Source organism: Heterocephalus glaber, unplaced genomic scaffold, assembly GCF_053883595.1.
Source record: "Heterocephalus glaber isolate CG9 unplaced genomic scaffold, H.glaber_assembly_v1.0 deba00001472, whole genome shotgun sequence".
NCBI classification, from domain to species: Eukaryota; Metazoa; Chordata; class Mammalia; order Rodentia; family Bathyergidae; genus Heterocephalus; species Heterocephalus glaber.
The window spans coordinates 79,244,339-79,268,763 of NW_028258315.1; the positions used below are offsets into that span (position 1 = coordinate 79,244,339).

The following is a 24,425-nucleotide window of genomic DNA, read 5'->3' on the forward strand; positions in this document are numbered from 1 at the left end:
CTCTGTGCTATGTGATTTTCATTCTAAATGTGCAAATGGAAAGGTAATACCTCATGAATTAGATGTAGTGTCCACGAAAGCATTAAGTTATTATTTAAAACTACATTTTATGTAAAATATTTATTTTTAATATAAATATTTTTATTTAAATATATTTTAAATGTATTAATGGCACACCAGAGCTACAGGTTAAGCATCTCTAGTCTAAAAATCTGAAATCTAAAATGCTTCAAAATTGGAAATTTTTTGAGCACCAACATGATAGCGCAAGAGGAGAATTCCATGCCTGACCTCATGTTTCAAGTTGCAGTCAAAATGCAGGTCCACTAAAAATACTGTATAGAATTACCTTCAGGATATATGTATCAGGTAAATGTGAAATATAAATGAATTTTATGTTTAGACTTAGGTCCCACCCCCAAGATATCTCATTATTTATATGATATTCCAAAATCTGGAAAAAAATTCGCAGATCTAAAACACTTCTTGAACCAAGCATTTTGAATGAGGGATGCTCATCCTGTATGTAGCCCAGGAAAATGGTACACAGACAGTTCCATATTAACTCATTTGAACAAATTACCTCTAACTCTTCCTGGAACAAGACATGCCTAAACAAACTTATAAGCAAAAAAATAACGATAGTTTAAATAGTAATTTTGGCAGTTTGGACAGGTCCTGCTATTATAAGAGAATAGATGGTATCTTACTCAGAGTTTATTATTATGTGTATCAATTACCTGTGAAAAATTACAAGAAATTATCAAACATAATATTTAGGAAAAATGTGATTTCTCTCTCTTGCCCTTGAGTCTTCTCATATTTTGATTTTGGATATAAATTTTCATGACTATACAAATTTGCATGACTATACTTGTATTATACTTTGTATTACAGAACCTTTTTTTTTAAGTACTAGGGATTGAACCTAAGGCCTCATGCAGCTAGGCAAACATTCCAGCATTAAGCTATATGCTCAGACCTCAAAGAAGAATTTTTTGTAAAACAATGTACAGCACCTGCCTTTGGTGGAAACATAACTCTTTTTTCAACTATAGGGGGAGAAAATCTTTTCAATGCAGTCTCCTCCATGAATGCATCTTTAACTTAGGTCTTATAAAGTCACTGCCATTGTTCATTTGTTGTTGCTTGGAACCATCAAGCTTGCCTCTGACCTGTTGCCTGGATGCTTAGACCTTTCCCCTCTGTTGTGTGGCTCAGGCTGGGCAGTCATCCTAGCTCGCTGCACAGGTCTTCCCGAGAGCTCCACTGCCCATTACTAATACCTGATGCTGGCCTGGCTGTCTGGCATCCAACATCATTCTGGGTCCCCAGTGCTCGTGACCCTCTCAGGTATAGCAGTGAGAGTCAAACATCTGCTGAGATTATGCCTCCAATGCATCGTTTAGCAAAGAGTAGAAAATTGCTACTCATTGGCACTTCTAGTGCATGCCCTTTCACACAATTAAATGTTTTAAAATTATATAAAGAGGCAAATAATTTGTTTTAAAAATTAGCTATAAGTTTAGTGTTTTTCTACCAAAAATTTTTCCCTGTCATTTTAGGGGTCTTTGGAAAAAAAGAAAACAAAACAGGTCATCATCAAAACTGTTTGTGTTTCTTAAGGTAAGAGTTTATGTTAGCTTTAATTCCATTTTTGCTAGAAAATAAAACAAGAAAAGACAAGACTGAAACAAAGCAACATGCTAGTCTTACATGCATGTATTAGCTCTTTCTGCCAGAGGGTTATTAAAAAGTGCAAGTCTGATCATCATGCTCTTTTCCTTACAAGTAAAACAAATCCATAATAACAGCGATGTTCCCTTTAAACTCATGGGAGCTACCATAGCCAATCCAGCAAACTCCTTGTGTAGTTCAAACTGTGGATTGTGTTCCTTCCACGATTATTCTCCACTGGTCTGTCTGCTGGATGACCTTCAATTTCCCTCCAAAACCTTGCTCTAAGATCTCCCTTCTAAAGTCTTCTTTTACTTCCCTCCCTTAAGTTGAGTTGGTCCTTCTTTTTTGTTTTGTTTTGTTTTGATTTTGAGATGAGATGAGGTTTCACTATGATGCTCAGGCTGGCCTTCACCTAGTTTCAAGCGATATGCCTGCCTCAGCCCCCTGTGTATCTAGGACCACAGGTATGTACCACTGTACCTAGCTGAGTTGATATTATCTGATGTCCTGGCTTTATATTGCATACAAAACCATTTCTCACACTGACTTATAATTATTTGTCCTTCTGTTCTAGACTTAGAGCCCTTTGAAGGTAGTGCATTTATCTTTTTTGTGACCACTGAATCTGGGTGCTACAAAATATATGTAGAATAAGTAAATGATTTTGGAAGGTAATGAAAAGCCAGACCCAGCAGTTGTTTAGAAATACTAAGGGATGATATGGCCATCAGACTCTGTGACACAAATTGTTTCATTTTTCCTTAAAAATATTAACTTCAGACTATGGAAGGTTGAACTACACCTAGCTCTGGCATGTGAAAACAAATTTGACAGCGTCTCAATAATATTGCTTCACTCCTGCTGGCTAAAGGAATGCTAAGTCAATGTTTTTCTCTACAGGACCAATGCATTTTCATTTGCTTTGTCACTTATCAACCTCCAAATAACTTGTTACAGGTCAAGTGATAGAGTTGAAGGAGGGATTCTTTGAGACAGGCTGGCTGGCTGCCCAGGTAGGCTCTCCTGAGTGCCATGATCCCACAAGTGCTGCCTTATTCTAGGTCCTGATCTTTGCTTTCCAAAACCTTGATATTTCATTCAGTACACAAACCATCATGTAACCAAACCCATGAGACTAATGTATATTAGTCAACATCCTGACTTGTTAATTTACAATGAGAAATATGACTAGCAAGCAGATGAGAAATTCATTAGCTGGATAAGTGTGTTCTTACCTCTTTAGGAAAACACATGTGGGGAACCAATGTTTAAATCATTAGTTGCTTTAATTGGTCTAGATGAAGAGAAGAGGGACAAGAGTCACTGAGGGATGGGAATCTCAGGCTGTACTTTCCCCTTGTCTCCCAGCTGCTGAGTTTGGCAGGTTGTTTGTCCTCAGGGTCCTTGCCTCTTCTCCCTGAGTGGAGACCTACTGAAAAGTCCTTGTCATTTGGTGCCTGCTATTAACAAGATATCTTCAGACAAGGCAAAATAAAGCTGCCAAGTCTCAGATTTTCATAACATAATTACAGTGTAGTAAGGCTACTGTCACACTGTACAACCTGAGCACCTTGATTGGACTTGAATTTCAAATTCCTGCGGGCCCACCGTTTCTTCACGTCATTGCTACACTTAGTTAATCTTATCTGTTATGTGTTAACTACTACCAGTTTCATTCTTAGACAGTGGCAGTATTATTTATTAGGGGTTCCAGGCTTTGTTTCTAATAGTAGTGACATGGCTTTGGGCACTTGGCCACTGCCATACTCCTTGTAAATATTGTTTAATATCCATCCTTAGGCAGTTTCTAGATTGTCAGTCCTGTACTAATGCATCATAAAGTCAAGATAGGGGGTTCTCATCAGAAGCTTAAGAAATGAAACAATAGATAATGTTGGAATGCATGGCACATAGCATGTAAATATTGTTTTGTGTGTATTCTGTGTATTAGTTTATGATGTTATTTTTTAAAAATTGTAGGTCAAAGTTACAAAAATTGGCAAATACTCTCTAGAACTCGGAGCTTCCTTGTCTGCTTCAGACAGCAAGATGCTGTGTTTGGAAGTGTTAGAATAAAACCTTGGCTCTGAAGAGTCCTGTTATTGAGAGGACAGTGTGCACTGTATCGGCCCCAGAAAATCTCACTTTGGGGAGCACGTGAAAGGAGCAGTGGTTAGAAAGTCGGGGCAAGGCATCCAAAGCTAACTGTGGGAAGAGAAATCTGCTGGGAGAAGAGTAGGAGGTGTGGGCCCTGGCTGGTTAATGCTTCTCTGTGGTTCATGTTTTCCTTTCGCCTTGAAGCTTGGGTTCCCAGTGGTCAGAGCAGAGCTGCACTGAATGTACTGAATTCCATGTGAGACCAGCCCGCAATGACCCCTACTCATAGTCAACAAGTCAGAACAAATGAAGAGATTTTCATAGGAAATTTTCATTTTCTTAGGAAATTGCTTTCGGAAGCGTAAGAATGCAGCATATTTTTTTGCTCCTCAAAACTAAGTGTTTGACAAACTCTCAGAGACACAAATATATTTCAATTTTTTTCTTTGATGTCTGGCTTATTTTCTGCAGTGAGTATGTCCATGGACAGATGGTGCTGAGTATTTGGAAATGGTAGATTAAATCATCCATCCATCCATCCATCCTTCCGTTTGCCTATCTACCCATCTATTTTTGTGGAGTAGAGTGCAAGCACTTTGTGCAAGCAGTTTGCCTTCATATTGTGTATTATGGACGGGAATTTAAAGCTTATTTGATGTTATTCTTATCAAATGAATGTAACTTTTCCATAGACTCCCTGTCAGGTGATAATTCAGGCTTCTGCAATCATGAGAACTTAAAAACTGAAACCTGATTTCCCTTGACTCCCCTCAGAAACCTCTTGTCCTGGCCCCATCCAGCTAAGGGTACTGAGTAGCCACCCACTGCCTACCTGCTCATCCTGGTTTCTTAGACAGTTCCTTACCTGACTGAGTAATTATCCCATCCTAATCTAGCCTGGTGGCACATTAGGGTTTGCATTCCCACCAAAAAGTGGGATCCAAAGCGTGTGATGTCCAATGGGTCTAAGGTATATCCCCATTCCAAACTACACTGTTCAAAACCTGGCCCTAACTGAGTCCATAGCCCTTCTGCCTTTGGTTTTCTCTGGGTTTGAGGATCACTCCAGTACCCTTTGGATTGGTTTCTCACTCTGAATCTCACCTTATCTGGGGACTGGGAAGCCTTCTAGCCTTTCTCTTCCCCTCTATTGCCAGGCACTGGATGGATGGAATCTTGTTCAATAAGAATGGCTCTCCCTTTGGCACTGCATTGCCACAACTGCCAGTAGATAGAAGAACCTTTGAGAACTGATAATACCAAGTGACTTTGAGCCTGCTGTAACCATTTCTCCTTGGAGCACTCTAACCTAGAGCCTGGGCTTATTTCTTTGAGGTCAGATGAAGTTCCACAATTCTAGCTCTTTAGATTTCTCTGTCTAGTCTTTTCTTTAAGGTTCTATACTTCTCAGTGAAACTCACAAGTTACTCGTATTGGTCCTGATTCTGCATATTAGTTCTAATTCTAACCCATGGGGCCATGCACGTGAGAGCTCTTCAGCCATCTCCTGCTGCATAATAAACCACCCTTTCATTTGCAGCTTGATACAATACCAGCAACTCATTTACTAATCATTTTGTACAAAAATCAGTGGGGAAGGTAAAGTTTTCCTTTGTGCCGCACCACCCGGGTAGCTTGTTGAGGTCAGGACCCACTTCCAAGTGGCTCACTTACTTGGGCTGGTGAGTTGCTGTTACCTGTTGGCAGGGAGCTGTCAGCTTGCTTTGTTGGCTGGGTATCTTAATTCTCCCACCTATGGGCCTGTCCTTGCAGCTCCTTGTGCATACACACTGTGGGTAGATTTCTAGAAAGAGGAAGTGGAAATTGCCAGTATCCTTAAAGACTGGGCCTGGAACAGGCAAAGTATCATTTTTCTTCACTTTCTCAGTCACAGTGGTCACAGATTTCCCTAGATTCAAGGTGATACAATCCACTTCTTGATGGAGGGAAGTGACAAAGATTTTGTAGCCCCCTCTAACCTGTGCTTTCCTCCCTGCATCATGCCTCCTTTCCACTCCTTTGTCTTCTATTCTTTAATGTTACTTTCCCACTACTTATATGACATGAATTCAAGTCTTATCAATATACAATCCAGTTACTTTGGAAACAATAATTATAGTCACATCAGGAGTTTGTTGAGATAGGTGCTAATGATGCTGTGACTACTAACACATGGCCCTGTCCTTAGGAACTTACATATTAAAAAGACTCCTTTTTCCTTCTCTTATTTAATTCTAATCTTTACTGCTCACTAAGCATCTCACTAAGAACTTAATGCAATATTTCAGAACATAAGCTTATTATGAACAAGATTTTTACCTCCTTTCTAGTAAAGCTTATAACTTTCGTGATGCAACTCACAGACATGTTAACTTCTTTAAGAGTTACACTTCACTGTAGCCTGACACTGAGCTTATTATTGATTATAACCTGAAGATAGTTTTTTCTAGGGTCCTGATGGTGTGGCATGGTATCTCTGTCTCATACTTGGAAAGCTAAATTTTAGATTCAATTTAGCTCTTCAGTGGTTCTCCTTGTAAAGTTTCACCTTGTTACATCTAAACTACTGGTCTAAACTGTCAGGATGATTTAAATCCTCTTCTCTCATCCAACATACTAATGTTTGGTCAATACAAAGTTGATGGCTGAGCCCTTAGGTGTTCAGACAAATAATTGATGAAAAAGTTAAACAGGCTGAACAAAGAACCCTGTGATCTGCCACCAAAATCTAGGATGACACAGGAATCTTAACTTCTTGGTTGTTGCTGTACCTGGGCCATCACGCACCATTGGATCCCACAGCATCATGAAGAATCTCTTCCAGTATCCTGCTGAGGCCCAGACACTCTGTGTCTGCTGCATTTCCTGGATATTGCGACCCAGGGTCCCTGAGGAAGATAGAGAAAGTATCAGACAAATATGACAACTTCTTACTGACAGTATACTGTGTCCCAATCAGCTCTACTTCATCTCTTAGGTTCCTATTGACTTAAAGAACAAATCTTGCCCATTGATATTATGTATACACCCTGGAAGCTAGCACTGAAACGAGACACAGAGTATGAACATCACCTCCTAGGGTTCCTCACACTGCTATAGTCCGCCTGTCCTCTACCCCAAGCCCCAGGCAGCACTGACTTCCCACTGCCCATGAAAGGTGAGTTGCATTTGCTAAGTGGAATTATACTGTGTGTGCTTTTTTTTTTCTGTATTCATTTTTCTTCACTCAATATAAGGATTTTGAAATTAATCCATGTTGTTACTCTCTTGGTAGTGTGCTCCTCTTTATTGTTGAGTGGTATTCTGTTGTAGGGATATAACACATTTTGTTTATTCAATTCCTTGCCAGTGGACATTTGTTTCTAGTCTCCGACTATTATGAATAAAGTTGCTATGATTATTCCTGTGCACATCTTGGTGTGGATATGTGTTTTTATTTTTGTTTTTAGCCTGGATTACTTCTCCCTTTTCTTCCCCTTTGAGCCAGATTCTTCCTTTTTCAAATTAAGATTCAATCTCATCATTTTGTAGTTTCTACAACCTGACTTATTCAATATTTTGAAAATAATGGCAAGAATTACTCACCTCCAACTTTCTGGTATATCTTGATATTCCTCAAAATTTTGCATTTACAAAGTCTTTCAATTTTTAGAATATAATTCATCAACTTAGAGAACTTACTCTATTTTAGCCAGCAGGTTTGGAGGTAAATATTATTAAGATCTTAAACTGTGTGTCTGATTAAGTAATTTATGTTTACTAATTTCCTGCTGAGAACAATCATACAAAAGAGGGACCATTTTTATTTTATTTTTTAACAAAGGAAGAAATGAAAACAGAAAAAGTAATTTACCTAAATTCTGACAGCTGGGGAGTTAAGTTTTGAAGTTATGTATTTCCTTCAGAAGCTAGATTCAAACCATTTCACAATATAGGACAGATAGTGTGAGTATGATCAGAGAATCGGCCGCAACACAATGTGATGAGAATTTATAAGAAAACACACTACTCTGGGCCAGGAAAAGTAGCAATTTCCTTGAAAAGTTGTGACAGCTACAGTGAGTTTTGAAAGCTCACTGGTATAAAGTGAGCTGGTAAGTGGACTGGTATAAAGTTGAAATGGAGATGCCTCTCCATGAGGCATGAGCATGAGCCAAGGCCCAGGGGTAGGAATGGGAGAGCCTTCAGCTGCTCAGTGCAGAGCTCTGTGTACTGGTGGGAGGCCAAGGGGCAAGGCCCTGAGACTAGGTATGGATAGGCCACCCACCCCAGCACCTGTGTTTGATTACCCGGTTAGGTATTCAAGGCTAACCCTGACTGTGGTTGTGATGAATGCCATGAAATACTCAGGCTATGCTGTGCTGTAAGATTACCACAGTAGCTTTAACAGAGGAAGACAGTAGAATTAGGAAAACCAGTGAGGGATCTGGTAGTTTGCCAAGGGCCTGAAATCTTAGTGGTGGCAGGGCCAAAATTTGTACCGTCAATTGGACTCTGTGGAGTATTAGAAATTCAAGTGATTTTTGAATCATTTAATGTTTTTGGCTTATCTTACAACTGTTCCTCCACATTAATATAGATTAGCTTTAATTACTTAGTTGCATTTATGACCATTGATATTTTTCTAATTTTTCCAGTTTATAAATACAGAGCTCTCCAGTTATGCCATTTACATGTAGAAGGAATTAAAGCGCAAGCCATTTGAAATCATCTGTTTACTTCACTCACTAAATATGTTGCTTATTATCCATACTTGGGAAATATTGGGTTAGTGACTGTTCCAGGAAACCATTCTATTTGTGCATATTTTTTTTTGTTAGAAAATGTTGTGGTACATATGGACTACATTCTTTTTGGGTAGTTGGTACATGTACATGACACATCTTCATTCTTTCACATCCCTTTACCTTCCTCCATCTCCCCGCTGTCAACATCTCTTGGTCCCCTTCCAATTTTAAAAAGATCTATCTCTCTATTTCCTATTGTCTGTCTTTTAATTTAACCTTTGATTTATTTATACTTTAGGTTTCTCATATAAGAGAAATCATACAATATTTATATTTGTGTCTTATTTCACATAACATGGATTAAAGGTGCATTTATTTCCTACAAATGACTCAAATTTATCCTTTATAGCAGAGCAATACTCCATTGTGTATAAACACCACATTGTCTTTATCTATTAATCTCTTGATGGACATGTGTGCTGCTTCCATTATTTAGCTACTATGAATTTGCTGCTATAGATATGGATATGCATGTATCACCATAATATTATGTTGTTTACTCTTTTGAAAAGTACTGGATCAAATAGAATTTCTATTTTAAATTTTTTGTGGAATCTCCACACTGATTTCCATAGTGGCTATACTAGTTTACATTCCCACCAACAGTGTAGAAGGCTTTCTTTCCCCGCAGCCTCGCCAACATTTGTTATTATTTTATTTCTTGATGATGGCCATTGTTTCTGGAATAAGATGGAATATCAGTGTTGTTTCAATTTATATTTCTCTAATGACAAGTGATGTTGAACATTTCCTCATGTATTTATTGGCCAGGTGTACTTCTTATGAGATATGTCTGTTCATTCAGTTGCTCATTTTTTTCATTGAATCTTTTATTCTAGGTGGAGGTCTAATTTTTTTGGAGTTCTTTATGTATTCTAGAGATTAATCCTCTGTCTGAAGTGTAGCTGGAAAAAATTTTTTTCCCATTCTGAAGGTTGTCTCTTCACCCTGTTGGTTGTTTGCTTTGCTGTGTAGAAGCTTTTTACTTGATAGAATCCCATTTGTTGATTCTTGATGTTATTTTTTGAGCAACTGGGGTTCTGTTTAGGAAATCTTGTGAATGCTGTGACCTCGAGAGTCTTACCTAACTTATATTCTATCAGGTTAAGTTTTTCTGTTTTAATACTGTATTTAGATCTTTAAATCATTTTGATTTTAGTTAAGTATATGGTGTACCTTCAGTCTTCGGCATGTGGATATCCAGTTTTTCCAGCACCATTTGCTAAAAAGGCTGTCTCCTCCAGTGAAAGTTTTTGGCCCTCTTGTCAAAGATCAGGTAGCTAAGTGTTCCTAGAGTTGTTTCTGCATCCTTTATTCTGTTCCTTTTATCCACAAGTCCTTTTTTTTTTTTTTCCAACACCATGCCGGGATTTTTGTTTTTTTTTTAATCACTGTAGCTTTGTAATATAACTTGAAGTCTGGGATTGTGATACTTCTTGACTTGCTTTCGTTGCCCAGGATTGCTTTTGCTGTTCTCAGTCTCTTCTGGTTCCATATGAATTTTAGGATTGTTTTGTGTAGTTCTGTGAGGAATGCTGTTGGTATTTTCATCTCAGGATTGCATTAAATCTTTATAACAATTTTTGAAGTTTGGCCATTTTAACAATATTGGTTCTGCCTATCCAAGAACAGGGGATATCTTTCCATTCTGATGTCCTTTTCAATCTCCGGTTTCAGAGTGCTGTAGTTTTTATTGCAGAGGTCCTTCACTTCCTTAGTTAGGTTAATTCCAAAGTAGTTCATTTTTCTTGATGCTATTGTGAAAGGTATTGTTTCCCTAATTTCTTTCTCAGTAAGCTTATGATTGGTGTACACAAATGTTATTGATTTTTGTGTGTTGACTTTATATCCTGCAACACTACTGAATTTGGTTATTAATTCTCGGAGTCTTTTAGTGGAATTTTTGGGTCTTCTATATAAAAGATCATCATCTGATAATAGTAATAATTCGACTTCTTCCTTTCCTATATGTATCCCTTTTATTTCTTTCTCTTGCCTTATTGCTCAGGCTAATATTTAAAAATGCTTTCAGTTTTTCCCCATTTAATATGTGGACTTGCTATAAGGTCATTTTATATCTATTTTTTTCAGGATTTTTATTATGAATGGATGTTAGATTTTGTCAAAGACTCCATGTCTCTTGAAATTATCATTTGATTTTTGTCCTTGCTTCTGTTTATGTGATGTATTACATTTTTTGATTTAAGTATATTGAACCATCCTTGCATCTATGGAATGAAGCCCACTTGGTCATGATGTATCACCTTTTTGATGATTTGTTGCATTCTGTTTACCAGTATCTTACTGAGTATTTTTGTATGGATTTTCATTAAATAAATTGACTTGTAGTTTTCTTTTTTAGTTGGGTCCTTCCTTGTCAGTTTTTGAAATCAAAGTGATGCTAGCTTCCAAGAATTAGTTTGGAAGTACTCTTTAAGTTTCATTGAAGAGTTTGAGGAGTATTAGTGTTAGATATAGGTCTTGCATAATTCACTGGTGAATATAGGTTCTTTTTTTTATTACTGCCTCAATTTCATTACCTGTTACTGGATTGTTTAGCACTTTTATGTCTTCCTGGTTCAGTTCTGGTAATTCATATGTGCCTTGGAATTTGTCCATTTCTTGAAGATTCTCCAGTTGGAGAACAATTTTTCATAATAGCCACCAATGATCTGGATTTCAACAGTGTCCATTGTGACCTCACCTTTTTCATTTCTAATCAAATTGATAGGGATCTGTTCTTTCCTTCTGGCTAAGGGTTTGTCTATTTTGTTTATTCTTTTAAAGAACCAGCTCTTTCATTCATTGATTCTTCGTATTGTTTTTGTAATTTTAGTCTCATTAATTTCTACTTTGATCTTTATGATTTTCCTCCTTGTAGTAGGTTTGGACTGTTCTTTCTTCTAGTTTCTTGAAGTGCATCATTGGGTTTTTTAATTTGAGCTTGCTTTGTTTTTCTAATGTAAATATTCACAACTGTGAATTTCCTTTTTAGGACTGCTTTCATTGTATCCCATAGGTTCTGGTATATTGTATTGGTGGGTTTTGTGCATATTTAAAAGACTTAATAATGTGTGATGGTTAAATATTTAATAAACCTCGTTGACTCAAGATAGCTTAAGTATAAAATTGAACAACTTACAAAACAACCACATATATTTTGTTTGTTAAGGTACAATTTAAATGTAGCTCTCAATGTACAGATTTTAAATGTACAGTTTGATGAGTTTGATAAATACATACATGTACATAATACCACCCCACAAAATATAGACCATTTCATTATCCCAGAAAGTGCTCTCCGCCCTTTCCAGATAATCTTTGCCTTGCTCTGATTTGTACCATTATAGATTGCTTTTGGCTGCCCTGGAATGTTGCATAAAGGCAGTTTACACAATATGTACTGTTTGGGGTCTGGCTACTTTTATTGGTCATAATGTTCTAGAGAGTCCTCCATGATTCTGTAGGGATCTGTGGTTCCGTCCTTCTTATTGCTAAGTAAGGTATAAATATGTCACCACTTTTTATTCATTTTCTGTTGCTTTGGGTTATTCCCAGTTTTGGGCCGCTATCAGTAGAGTTGCTATGAACATTTTGGTGCAGGTCTGTTTTGTGGACATAGGGTTTCATTTCTCAGACAAATACCTGAGAGAACAGTGACTGGAGAATACTGTAGGTATGTTTAACTTTTTAAGAAACTGCTGAATTGTTTTTTCAAAGTGTTAATATTTTAAATATATTTTAGGATTGTGTAGTTCTGGATTTCTTCTTTGTAGAAAGCCTATCACAAGACTTGATAAGATTTCAATATTAACATTAGGCTTACAATGATATTTCCTGTGACGATAACAACTTTGTGATTACAGATGGCTATTTTAGCAACACTATCCCTCCATAATTATGCTATAAATGAGGGATGACTTCTGAGCCTCTTCCAGTAAGAATTTCAGTATCTGGAAGGCGAATATGCGTCCCTCCAAGGTGTTTTTCAGTGTTGCCTAAAGGAAAAACATGCTGTAATGTCACATAAGTTAATAACTTTAAGGAGCCTCTAGGCCCGGCAGTGGAATTAAATGCTTAACAATAATTCAAAAATGGCTTACAGAAACTTAAAAATGTGAATCATTTAGTGAGGCTGAAATTATGCTCCTGACATATATGTGTGACACATGAGAGCACTTACCTGGGAATTTATTACCAGCTTCTGAGCAAACAAAGCCTGACCTACATTTGACTAAAGTCAGCTGTCTTTGGTTAATCCTATGGGCTTCTTTTTATTAATGTCACAATTGCTAATGTGGTATAACATTGTCATTACTGAATAGCACAGTGGGATGAACTGCAGCTGTTATTTCTCTTTCTGAACCTACTGAGTCATTAAATCTGAGTTTGGGGGAATACATGTTGTAAAGATTATTCAAATTCTGATTGAGAAATAGGACTACTGGGAAATTGTACATACATAAAATAAAACTTTGAATCAATCAAGGTTTCTTTTTTTTATAAGGCCTGAATGTACAAAATTGTTCCTTATGTTTAATTTCAAATCTGGTGTCAGGGAAATAGAAGGTGAATATAAGAAAATGAAAGAATGGTACTAATTAGATGCTCTGTTTTTCTTATGGAAAAGTGATGTATTATTACTGGAAAAATATTAGGAACATATTTCTCATTCCAAAGTTATAACATTTTATTTGAAGAATCTTAATATTAATTTAACAAGGACATGCTTTTTTTTCCTAACAGGCCAGAGAATAACTCATTTCTCTTTAATATCTGGGGGAAATTTTGTTGTATTATTTGTGGCTATTGCTTGCAAAAGTTTCTGTTTTCTTTTACAATTCTTATTTTGCTCTTGGTCACACACTATTAGTGCTCTGTAAAGGGTATGATCCTGCAGTTCCCAAACTGAGCCAAGTATATTGGGGTGCCTCATAAATGTACAGTTTTTGAGGAAAGTACAGAGATATCAAATATTTCTTGAACACCACATAAATTACTAGCCTGAAATAGCTCAGGTTCTTCAATAGATTGTGCTACATTTCTTTCAATGGTGTCATGTATTTTTGAAGCTGCATTCTTAACAGCTACTGTGATAAATAGCAATTTACATTAAAAGAAAAGTGCAAAGGAAAATGAAGGTGGTAGTAGTATCCAATCTGATTCCAGAGTTTGAGAAGTTGTACAGTGTCCAATGGTCCCATACATCCCAATTAGTAATTATGGCTATTTAAGGATGACAGAAAGACTTTGCTATCAGATTAGGTGTAGTATTTCAAATAGCTATTATGTCATTAGAGCAAAAACCTCATAAAGCTGCATGAACCTAACTACTTAGCTAATGGAACAGTTGGTTTTTGTTTTAGATGAGGGTACTGTGAAAAGATTACGGTAGTACTAAGGATTATATGGAGTGAAAAACGGGGAACTAGGGCTGGAGATTCAGCTCAGTGGTTCCTCCACCTGCCTCGCAAGCATAAGGTCCTGAGTTTGATCCCCGGTACCCGGCCCCCCCCAAAAAAGAAAAATGGGGAACTCTTGGTATGATCTGTTAACCATGTAAAATAATTTCTGATACGTTTATTTGATTACTATGCTTTTAAAGTCATTTTTTAAAAGTTGGGAGCAACGGAGCTCTGGGATTGAATTTCTGAATTTCTTTTCTACATGGTACTGTCAGACCTCAGCCTTCTGCAGTGGTGTTAGATCAATGACTCCAAGCGAATATTTTAGGTTGAAAATCTCTTTTGTATTATTTCCCAGGCATAGATGTTCCTGGCCACCTGAACTACCTGCTCCCATTGCTGTACTCAATGTGGTCATTGGACCAGCAGCTCATTAGAAATGCAGACTCTTAGGTATCACCGCAGACCTGCTGAATCAGTCTGGCTGTATCAGGACCATGGGTGAGTCATGCACACATTAAAATTTGAGAAGCACTGCTCTACCACACACATCATATCCTACTTCAGCCTTCCTGGATGGAGTGCCCCATTCCCTTTGAATATGTCTTGAAAAAATGACTTTTCTTGTGCCCTGTTTGTTTTAGGACTTATTATCCACCACCAGTGCTTCCTAATGAATTAATGCCTGCTATTAGTTGAAATGTGCTATCATTTCCCAGGTAATCTATGAATTTTGGAAGAAGCTTTATAATTATCTAACCCAGGCTTTCAAAATATCCAGCTGTTACAGGTTGAATGTGTCTTCTTCCATATTCATAGATAAAAGCCATACACCCCTGTGACAGTTAAGGTGGATTGTCAAATTGATTGGCTTTGGAATCCACCCAGGGAATTATTATGCACACTTCTGGGTGTGTCTAGGTGGATCATAGAGGCATGACTTTGGGGTCTATATCTGGTCCCTTTCTCCTTTCTCTCTGCCACTGTTCCCCTGCTCTGTTTCCTGGCCTCCTTGAACTAAGCAGCTTTGTTCTATCATGCCCTTCTGCCATCATCTTCCTGCCTTGTAGCCAATCCACCATGGACTGTATCCTCTGAAACTGTAAGACAAGTTAGACCTCTTCTCCTTAAGTTTTGAGTGTAGGGTGTTGTGTCCTAGTGATGGAAAATTACCTAATACATCCCTATGTGGTGGAATTAGGAGATGGGGGTTCTTTGGAAGGTGATTAATGTAAGATGAGGTCATACAGCTGGAGCCCTCATTATGGGTCATACCCAGGTAAGAAGGGGCTCTTGAGAGAGCCCAACTGGTCTTCCGCCATGGAGGACCAAGAAGAGGGTATGCGAGTATATAGCAAGATAGTGGCCACCTACAAGCCAGGAGAAGAGTCCTCAGAATGAAACCTACCTTCCTGGTACCCTGATCTTAAACTGAACTGTGAACTATGAGAAATAAATTCATGTTTCTGAAGCCACCCAGTCAATGGTATTTTGTTATGGCAGGCCAAGCTAAGTAAGACACTGATTATGACCAGCACCATGTACTATTGAGAGGCCCTATGTATTCTACTCAGTAATGTATGACCCAGAAATAATGCTTATATCTAACCCACCCAGTATTATGATCAAACATTTTATTAACTCACCATTGCCCCAGCCTGTTTATAAAAACCAACATTGTCACAGCCTGATTATAAGGACTTGTGAATCCCCAAGACTTTTCTTTGGAGCATCTGATTTAGCATCAGTGGGTTGGAACCTGGGAATTTGGTTTCTTTTTAACAATAACCCTACATGGTTCTTATTATTAGGTAATTTTGGAAAAATATTTCTAACCCAAGGAATAAAATTAATGAAATTTTGGACACTTGTTGATGGGCAGGTAAATTATTCTTGAAATATCAGTGGACCTCTACATTTAGGGGCCTTCCTACTAAGATGGATCCAAGATAAACTAGGAAGTTGACCCTGTTTATTACTTCTTCCAGTTTCCCTTTCAGTGTCCCAGCCTTCTTTCTAGGTGACTCAAGCTATTCTCAGCCTCCTGTGTGATAGCCAACCCAACTCCATCTTGAGCCTCAACATCAGCTTGTACTTGTGCTTGGACAAAGTGCTTGTGCTTGGACAAAGCACTCAAAACTCCCACATCCTGTTTGGCAGTAAGCTTACTGCAGTTGCAGGATGTTTTGTAGCTCACCTCGTGTGTGAAACTTCCTTCTGCCCCCCACTAACCTGGAATGGTTCTGCTTTGGTAAGATTCCGCTTGCTCTCTCCCGAGCCCTCCCCACTGAAAGCATGATTTAAAAGGAGAAATCAAACTGCTTCCCATTACTGAGAGAACTTTCCTGGCAGTAGCCCCCTAGGCTGCCAGCTTTAATAAACAGACTCCAATCTGAAGCAGAGTGTGGCACATCTTTATTGTTCTAACTCGCTAGTCCATAACACCTGCATCCAAATATGTTTTTGGATTCTAGACCACTGGAAGGTACTTAATGAGAAAATTCACACTAAGACATGATAAGTTATAACAACACAACATTTTCCCCATTTGTGCTTGCAATTCAAGAAGAGTAGTTCTATTCCCATCAATAACTGAAGGGCAACGTAGATGCAAGTGTGTGGGGGTGGTAAGGAGACATAATAATTTTAGTGTAATAAAACTTTCTTCATTTCCTTCTTACCATCTTTTGCAAGAGATGATCAGATCTAACTGAGCACAAATACAGTATTTCCCACTTTTTCTGTTGTTTTTGAGCAAAGTCTGTTATGAAAAAAATCTCTGAGGTTTTGTAAATGTGTGGACTTGGAAAAACTGTAACATTGAATGATTATTTTTGTCTTGTAAATGTCTTCACCATTTCTCTGTAGAGCCACTCACCTTACTATCTTGTCTTTTAATGGTTTTTGAGGGTTAGTCTCACCATACACCCTGAGGTAAGTTTCTCTGGTGTGGAGCCAAAGGTATGGATGTCAGATATGGATGTAAGAAGGGAACATGGGAGGTTAAAAGGTGGGAAAGGGCCACTTTACAATAGAGGGAACTATGGTCCAGGTGGAGGGTGTCTTCTCCCTGTTCCAGAATCAGTTAATAGCTGGCTGGGAATGAAACTTAGGTCTCCTAGTTTCAGTTCTGCATTTTCAAGCAGTGAAATTGAACATGTCCAACATTTATGGAATTCTTATGATATCCTAGGCACTCTTCTATGGTCCACACACATGTTGCCCCTGTGCTAAGCATCCACATTATCTTACTTAATATGTACACCACATGCATGTCCTCATTTTACAGATGAGACAGAGCTAGAGGACTGGGCTTTTAGCACTTCTCAGTGAACATAGTGACAAAGATATTAAGAGGGACAGTATAGGAGGAGGGCAACTTTTCTTCCTTGTTCTAGTTGCATTTTTTGCCTTTTTGTGTTCGAGGTGTGTGTGGTGTGTATAGGGAGATACTAGGTGGTAATGTGCCCCAGCTGTGACCCAAAGTGGGTAATTTCTTGGCATTTTTGCAACTCCAGCCTGGGCCTGGGAACCGTCTTGCTTAGGCCTTCTTGAGAAGGACATCACTTGCTCTTGCCTTATATTTGCACTATAATCGCACTGCCTTTTGTATGCCTTGCTAGCAACCTTAGCTGGCTTTTGCCTCAGAGGTTTGCTTCTCATGGCTCTCCTGATGTGGACAGCATGTGCCCTAGGCCTTGCACCTGCATTGGTATCCTAATTCTCCCTGTCCTGAAGGGCTGCTACCTGCCTCACAATCTGGGCCAGCCCAGGTTCAGGCAACCCAGCAGACTTCCTCACCTGCCAGTAGGTGTAACCACACCTCTCATGATATCTGAAATACAGCCTTGAGGAGGGGGACTCCTTCCAAGTTCCTCCTTCATTAGATGCTCTCTCTCAAGCCAAGGTATCCTTCAGAGTTTTAAAAAATATTCTTTTAGTTATTCTTTTATAGTAAATTAATGATTCTTCATATTAAACTTACTGTGTAGTTTTTCTCCTAATTTTCTGATTGGATCCAGACTAATACAATTCCTGTCTTCCCCACAGAAATCTCTTCACCTGTATACTTTGATTTATTTATGGCATTTATGTAAAGGTATTTTTGGTATGATATTAATACATCAATTGTTCTATCATGTTGAGCATAGAGCATGGACAAGGTGATTTCTAATAATTCAACCACACATTCCTTCATAAAATATTTTACTGCGTGTATTTGTTATGGATTTAACTGAAATCTTCTCCAAATGTTCAAGTGTTGGGATTTAATAGTATCCTGTGGTGCTATTGGGGAAGGGGTACAACATTTAGGAGGTGAGACCTAGTGGAAGAAAATAAGGACAATGGGGACATGCTCTTTAAGGGGATAGTGAGATCCAGGTCCTTCCTCTTTTTGTTTTTGCCTCCTGCTGCTACAAAGTAAACAAATATCTTTCACTGTGAGTTCCCTGCCGTGATATTCAACCTCACCACAGACCCAGAACCACTGGGGCCAAGTAACCATGGACTGAAGCCTCTGAAAGCATGAGTCAAAAGACATTTTTTTCTTCTTATGAATTGTATAGCTTGGGTATTTTGTCATAGTGACAGAAAGCTAACAGCATTTTATGCAAGATGCTAGAGTATGCAGAATGGATTAAGCTGATCTTTGCCTTGATGAGTTCAGTCCTATAGAGGAGGCAGATGTTTAAATAGAAAAATTAGAACACAATATGATATCTATTAGGAAATAAGCCAAACTCTCTGTGAACACAGTAACAGAATAACTCATTCTGTGTGCGGGAGTTGAAGCAGCTGCATTTGAACTTGATCTGGATAATCTACTCAACTACAAAATATATGAAAATCTGTTCATATAGATAACTGTATCACTACATATATGGCTATGTAGATGGCTATAGATTAAGTTTTTAAATAGCTTTCTTTATTCGAGGGAGGCTGTTAATGTGCTGGTAAAGTAAACACCAAGAGAGGTAGCAAAATGTCATCACGGTACTTGGAGGCAGAAGCCAGAGCCATAATCTTGGTTTTATCAATTCACTGGGGACTCTAGACACAGAGTAAATTTTGTGGAACTAAGCATCTCTGTCTACAATTCAAGGTCATTACATAGTCCCTGAGGTCTCTTCTAACTCTAAGTTCTATGAAATTTAATATAGTGCATTTGAATACCAGATGCAGGATCTATGAGACTAAACTTATTTTAATTAGAAAACATTCTGAATCTGCTTTTTTAAAGAATGTAGGGTAATGTTTGGTAAGTGACAGAAGACATCTTGTTATGATTTATACCTAGATGTCCCTCCAAGCCTCACATGCTCATAGGAGGGTCTTAGGCAGGGTGTTTGAATCATAGGGACACTATACTCATCAGTAGATTAGTCCACTGAATTTATAGCTAAATGTGCTATTAGGAGGTGGGGCCTGGTAGGAAGAGGTGGGTCACTGGAGGCATGGCCTGGACAGGTATATCTCCCTTTCCTGCACCTTGCTTCACTCTCTGTGCTTCCAGCCGCCATGAGATGAGCAGCTTTCCTCCTACCAGTCCCTTCCACAGTGCTGTTTCTGCCTGGAGCAGGCCAACCATGCAAGGACCAACACTACTGCAATGTTAGCCAAAGTCAATTTCTCCTCCTTTTAGTGACAGGTGTCCAATATTTTTCCCAATGACAAGGAAAGTAACTAAGACACTCCTTAAAGGAGATCTCACAAATATGTGTTTTCATCTGAGTGAGTTGGCCCATACATTGTTAACTTTTGTCCTCAAGCAATGTTTATATTCATGTAGTATTGGCTCTGTAATGGATGTTTTGTATTTTTTTCAGCAAATGATAAAGTCTATGCTGTCAACAGCCCTGATATTTTGACACATCTCTAATTACACTTGTGGCTATAGATGAATGTTGCTAGGGATCAAATGGTAAACAGGAAGATAATCAGATCTTATATCTCAGACATTTTTCAGAGGCTAAGAGAGAGAGGCTGACAAATGCATTCCTCAATCTTGTTGGTGAGGAGCAAAATGTGCAAAATCTTTGTGTATTTATTTACTAGTCCAGGGTTGTTAAAAGGTCTGTAAGAATATTAGTATTCAAAATTATTTTATGTTATTACATTGGATGTGACAAATAGGCATTTCAATATATTGTGGTTATTCTATCTATAATAGTTCATTGTTATGACTGGGCAAATAGGCTTTGAAGTGAATGTGTCCTGGCTGAAATACTAGTTTCAGCATTGAACATTTGTGAAAGCTTTGAAAGTTTACTTAATTTATAGGTCTGCAAAATAAGGTTAGCAATAATGGTACCTACATTGTAGGATTGAAAGAGGTGATATATGTCATGAATTTCTACAGTGTCTGGCAGAAAAAGGACTCAATAAAAGCTAAAATTTATTGTAATTACTAGAACAAATGTTCCTAGAAAACATTATGGAGGGCCAGCTGTCAAAAGGATGTGTGAAAATCTTGAATTCGCAACTTACTAAATGTGAATCTTTGGGTTAGTCCATTATACTCTTTAAATCCTGAGTTTTCTAATTTGTAACATTAAGGTCATTATATCTTTTTCCTTCCATTATAAAATTGTAGTAAGACTCAAATGAGAATGTGTATGTGAGATTACTTTGTGTGTGCTATGAGCCAATAGAAGTTATTATTATGAGGCATGATTTTTTTCTTTTAACATTATATTCTTTCCTCCACCATCCTAGAAGATAGAGAGGATCTTAACTAAGACATAAGGAGAGGACAGAAACTTGTTGAGCAATAATGGTATGAGGTGTGATAAAAAAAATACAGTGGCTCTTTAAACTAAATAAAATATTTGTTATAGTAAAGACACATTGCTATTAATCCCTCCTCAAAATACTCTGCTTTGCTTCTAACACACACCATAGTTCTCTTTCTAAAGTGGTTCTGGATATCCTCTTTCTTGAATGTCTTTAGTTGCACTGTCCTGGCTGCCTTGGTGTCCAGAATCAATTGAAAACATTTACCTTTCACAGTCATTTGAATGTTAGGAAAGAGTCAGAAGTTGCACAATCCCAGACACAGTAAATAAGATGAATGAGGGCACACTGTTATGTTTTTACAAGCCTGTCTTTCCCATTGAATGACACACGGCAGCAGCATACACCATATTTTTTTTAACCATAACTCAAAGACATGAAAGAGGACTTCCAGAACTCCTTCAGAGAGTAGCAAGAATGATGGATAAGTGTGTTCAAAATGAGGGGAAGTATTTTGAGGGGGATTCATGATAATGTGGCTTTTACTAAAAAATGTAACCATTCATTGTATATTTTGATCACCCCTTGTACACCGTGTGCACAGAATATTCCATTGACTTTCCCTTTGAGGCTTACTTCTTTGCCCCTATGCTACCATCTTGGTCCAAGACACTATCATCTATCACTGAGGAAGTGGCCTCTTCATTAAAGTCCTGCTTCTACTCTCTACCCTCTTTCAAGCCATTTCCATTCAATTCCCAGTGTTGCTTTCCTTTTCTGATTGCTTCCCACCATATTTAGAATAAAATCTAAACTACTCACCACAATCCCTGCTTACCTCTTTGTGCTCATTTGGTGTTGCTTTTGTATTGCTCACTGCATGGTTACCTCATGAGCCTTCCTTCTGTTTTTCATTCTTAACTTAAAGCATTGACCTAGTTGTCCTGCCTGCTTAGAATCGCTTTCCTCCTGATGGCTTCCCCCACCCTGCTCTCCTGCAGCTGGCTCACTCTTGTCATTCTGTGTTCTCCTCAGAGAGGCTTTTCACTGTCCTATTTTAATTTTCTCTATAGCTTTTATCACCATCTGATATTTTCTTTGAAGGTTAGCTTTAGAACAGTGTGTCCCTTTCTGTCTTATTTGATGTTTCACTTAAAAAATTCCTGGCATATAATAGGTGCTTAAAAATGTCCATTAGTTGAACATATAAAGTTAAGCTTTGAAAGGGACCAACATTAGCAAGGAAATAAATTTTCTTCTCCTTTCTCCTCTCTTTTCTCTTCCCTCTCTCCCTCTTCTCCCTCCTCTTTCTTTTTCTTCTTTTGTTGCACTTAGAAGACTTTAAAAGCCCTAAGATCACCCTCAGGGCAGATCATCAAAGGCTTGAATACATCTTCTTCATTTACCCACTTCACAGAGCCTAGGATGGTTCATTACTTCTAGAAGGATCTAGGAAGAACTTGGTAACAGAACTGAAATCTGGGAAGAAAAAAAAATGGAGGAAAAAAAGACACATTTGGCAGTACATTGTTACAGAATTGGATCTGCAGCATTAGAATGTCCTTAGGTAAACTGTTGCATATTCATATGGTAGAATGTAAGAAAGAACTGCTGCTACATGCAGCAACATGAATGAATCTCAGTCATATTGATGAATGAAAGAAGCAAGAGACAAAAAGCTGTATACTGTATGATTCTGTTTATAAGAAGTTCACGAGAAGGCAAAACTAATCTATGTTGATTAAAGTCAGAACAGTAATTACCTTTAAGGGGAGGCTGCTTACTGGGAAGGGACATGTAGGAGCCTCGTGGAGTGTGGAGAATATGTTACATTTTGATTGGAGAGGTAATCTCCATGAACAAATATTTCCCTTTTTATATTTAATACAACTCAATAAACTTTTTTACAAAGGGTGAAGTCAGAAAAAATAAGACTAAGAGATCATGAAGAGAAAGATGGGTGAAGTCATTAAAAAAAAGACTGACAAGTGGGACCCTGAGGGAGAAAGAAGTGAGGGGGCATTCAGACTGTAGAGGGTCATTTAAGTCATATGGGCATGGACCCATCATTCTTGAGCTTCCTGTGTATGTCAGGTAAGGCAGCATCAAACCTTTCATTAAGACATCACCTGCATATCCTTCAAAACCTAATCAGCCCCATAATAGACCCCTGTACTAGTGCCCAAAGAAAACTTGGGAGGCTCAACATTGCTCAAGAGCCAAGAATTTAGTAGGAAAAAACAAGCTTAGGAAATGCCTAGCTCTGGACTTTTTAAAAACAGTGTAAACAGGGGCACACGTTTCATGGAAAATTCAGCTGCAGTGACAGTGACAAAGTGATGAGGCTGGCTGCCCTTTTTTTTTTAAACGGGAACTTTAATTTTTTACACATAGTTCTCCTAGTGCAAAGTGATCAAGGGAAAAGTCCTTACCACTTAACCCTCTTTCATATAAAGATACATATTTTTCTTTAGGTTAAAGATGCAATGTCTTTCTCAAGTATCCTGATCCCCTGAAGTCTGAGAAGGTCATGGGAATAGGGTCAGTTGGCAAGAGACATGGTGTTCTGTGGCTTGTATAACCATTTAATTAGATGAAATAGCAGCCAATGCCAAAGACAGAGGCTTGGAGGGTTTTCATTCTCCATACATTATGGGGCAGATATTTATCCTTTGTTCAGGAGGGCTACTTTTCCTCCATTTTGGCTCAAATTCCCTCTCCGCCAAATGATCAAGTGTTTGAAATAAATTCTGAGTGGTTTATTTTCTTTCTGAAGATGTGAGGGGGTGTGGCTTAAAAGCCATGTCCTAACTTCAAGTCCTTTTCTTGCTTCGGCACATGAAGTTTGCATTTCCATGAGCATCTGTGGCTGGCATTTCAAAGAACACCAGGCTTGCAATTCTTTTTAGAAGACTCAAGATTGGCTTAAAGAGTTGGCTTGGAAAGCACAGCTTGTTTCCTTATTTCAACAGAACAAAATAGCTCATCTAGTTTGCAGTCTGCAGCCATCCAGAAATGGGTAGCATTGCATGAAGTGGTACTTCAGTTTTGGTCTTTTATAGTCCCTGTGGGTTTCCACCCTGGTTGCCCTGTTTTTTCTGACTATTCTTATGTACAAGCCATGTTGCCCCTACCCTTTGCTCTGTTTTTTTCCAGGGGCTTACAAATAGAGCTAAATTACCAAAAATAAGCTAGTCCCTCTGGCTTTTGCTCTTCCTGCCACATAGGACCTTAGGTTCCTGGGAGGCATTCAAGTATTTCAAGAGGTACCCAGTGGGTATCCTATATATGCTTACCAACTAGCCAGGCTCATGCTGGGCACCACCATGCCAACAATTAGGCATCTGCTAGAAGTGAGGCCCAGCAGCTCTTGGGATGGCAAAGCCAAAATGAATAAGTATTGTGATCGTTTAAAAATATGGCTCCAAATTGTTTGCTGTCCTTTCAATCAAGAAGTTGGGTCCTTGTTCTTCCCCTAGAATCTGTGTGAGTTTGTTATTGCTTGGACTCACAGAACATGACAGAAATGCTGGTATGTGGCTGATGAGAGATCTTAAGAGACGTGTATGGCCACCTGGATGTCTTGACACATCCTTCTCTGAAGGCTCCCCTTGGGATATTCTCTCTCTCTCTCTGGACTCAGTTACCATGGCATGAGAAGGCTAAGCTACCTGGAGAAGCCACATGTAGATCCTCTGACACCAGTTCCAGCCGAGTCCAG

At 38.3% G+C, this 24,425-nt stretch overlaps 1 long non-coding RNA gene across 2 annotated transcripts in view; it reads left to right on the plus strand.

Moving 5' to 3' along the window:
- The window catches only part of LOC110344503 (uncharacterized), a 309,982-nt gene that overhangs the window by 245,598 nt on the left and 39,959 nt on the right, over positions 1-24,425 (plus strand). For both annotated transcript variants that reach the window (XR_015439176.1, XR_015439177.1), the window contains one exon: positions 14,328-14,470. This is a non-coding gene — a long non-coding RNA (uncharacterized LOC110344503). The remainder of the gene's footprint in view (positions 1-14,327; positions 14,471-24,425) is intronic.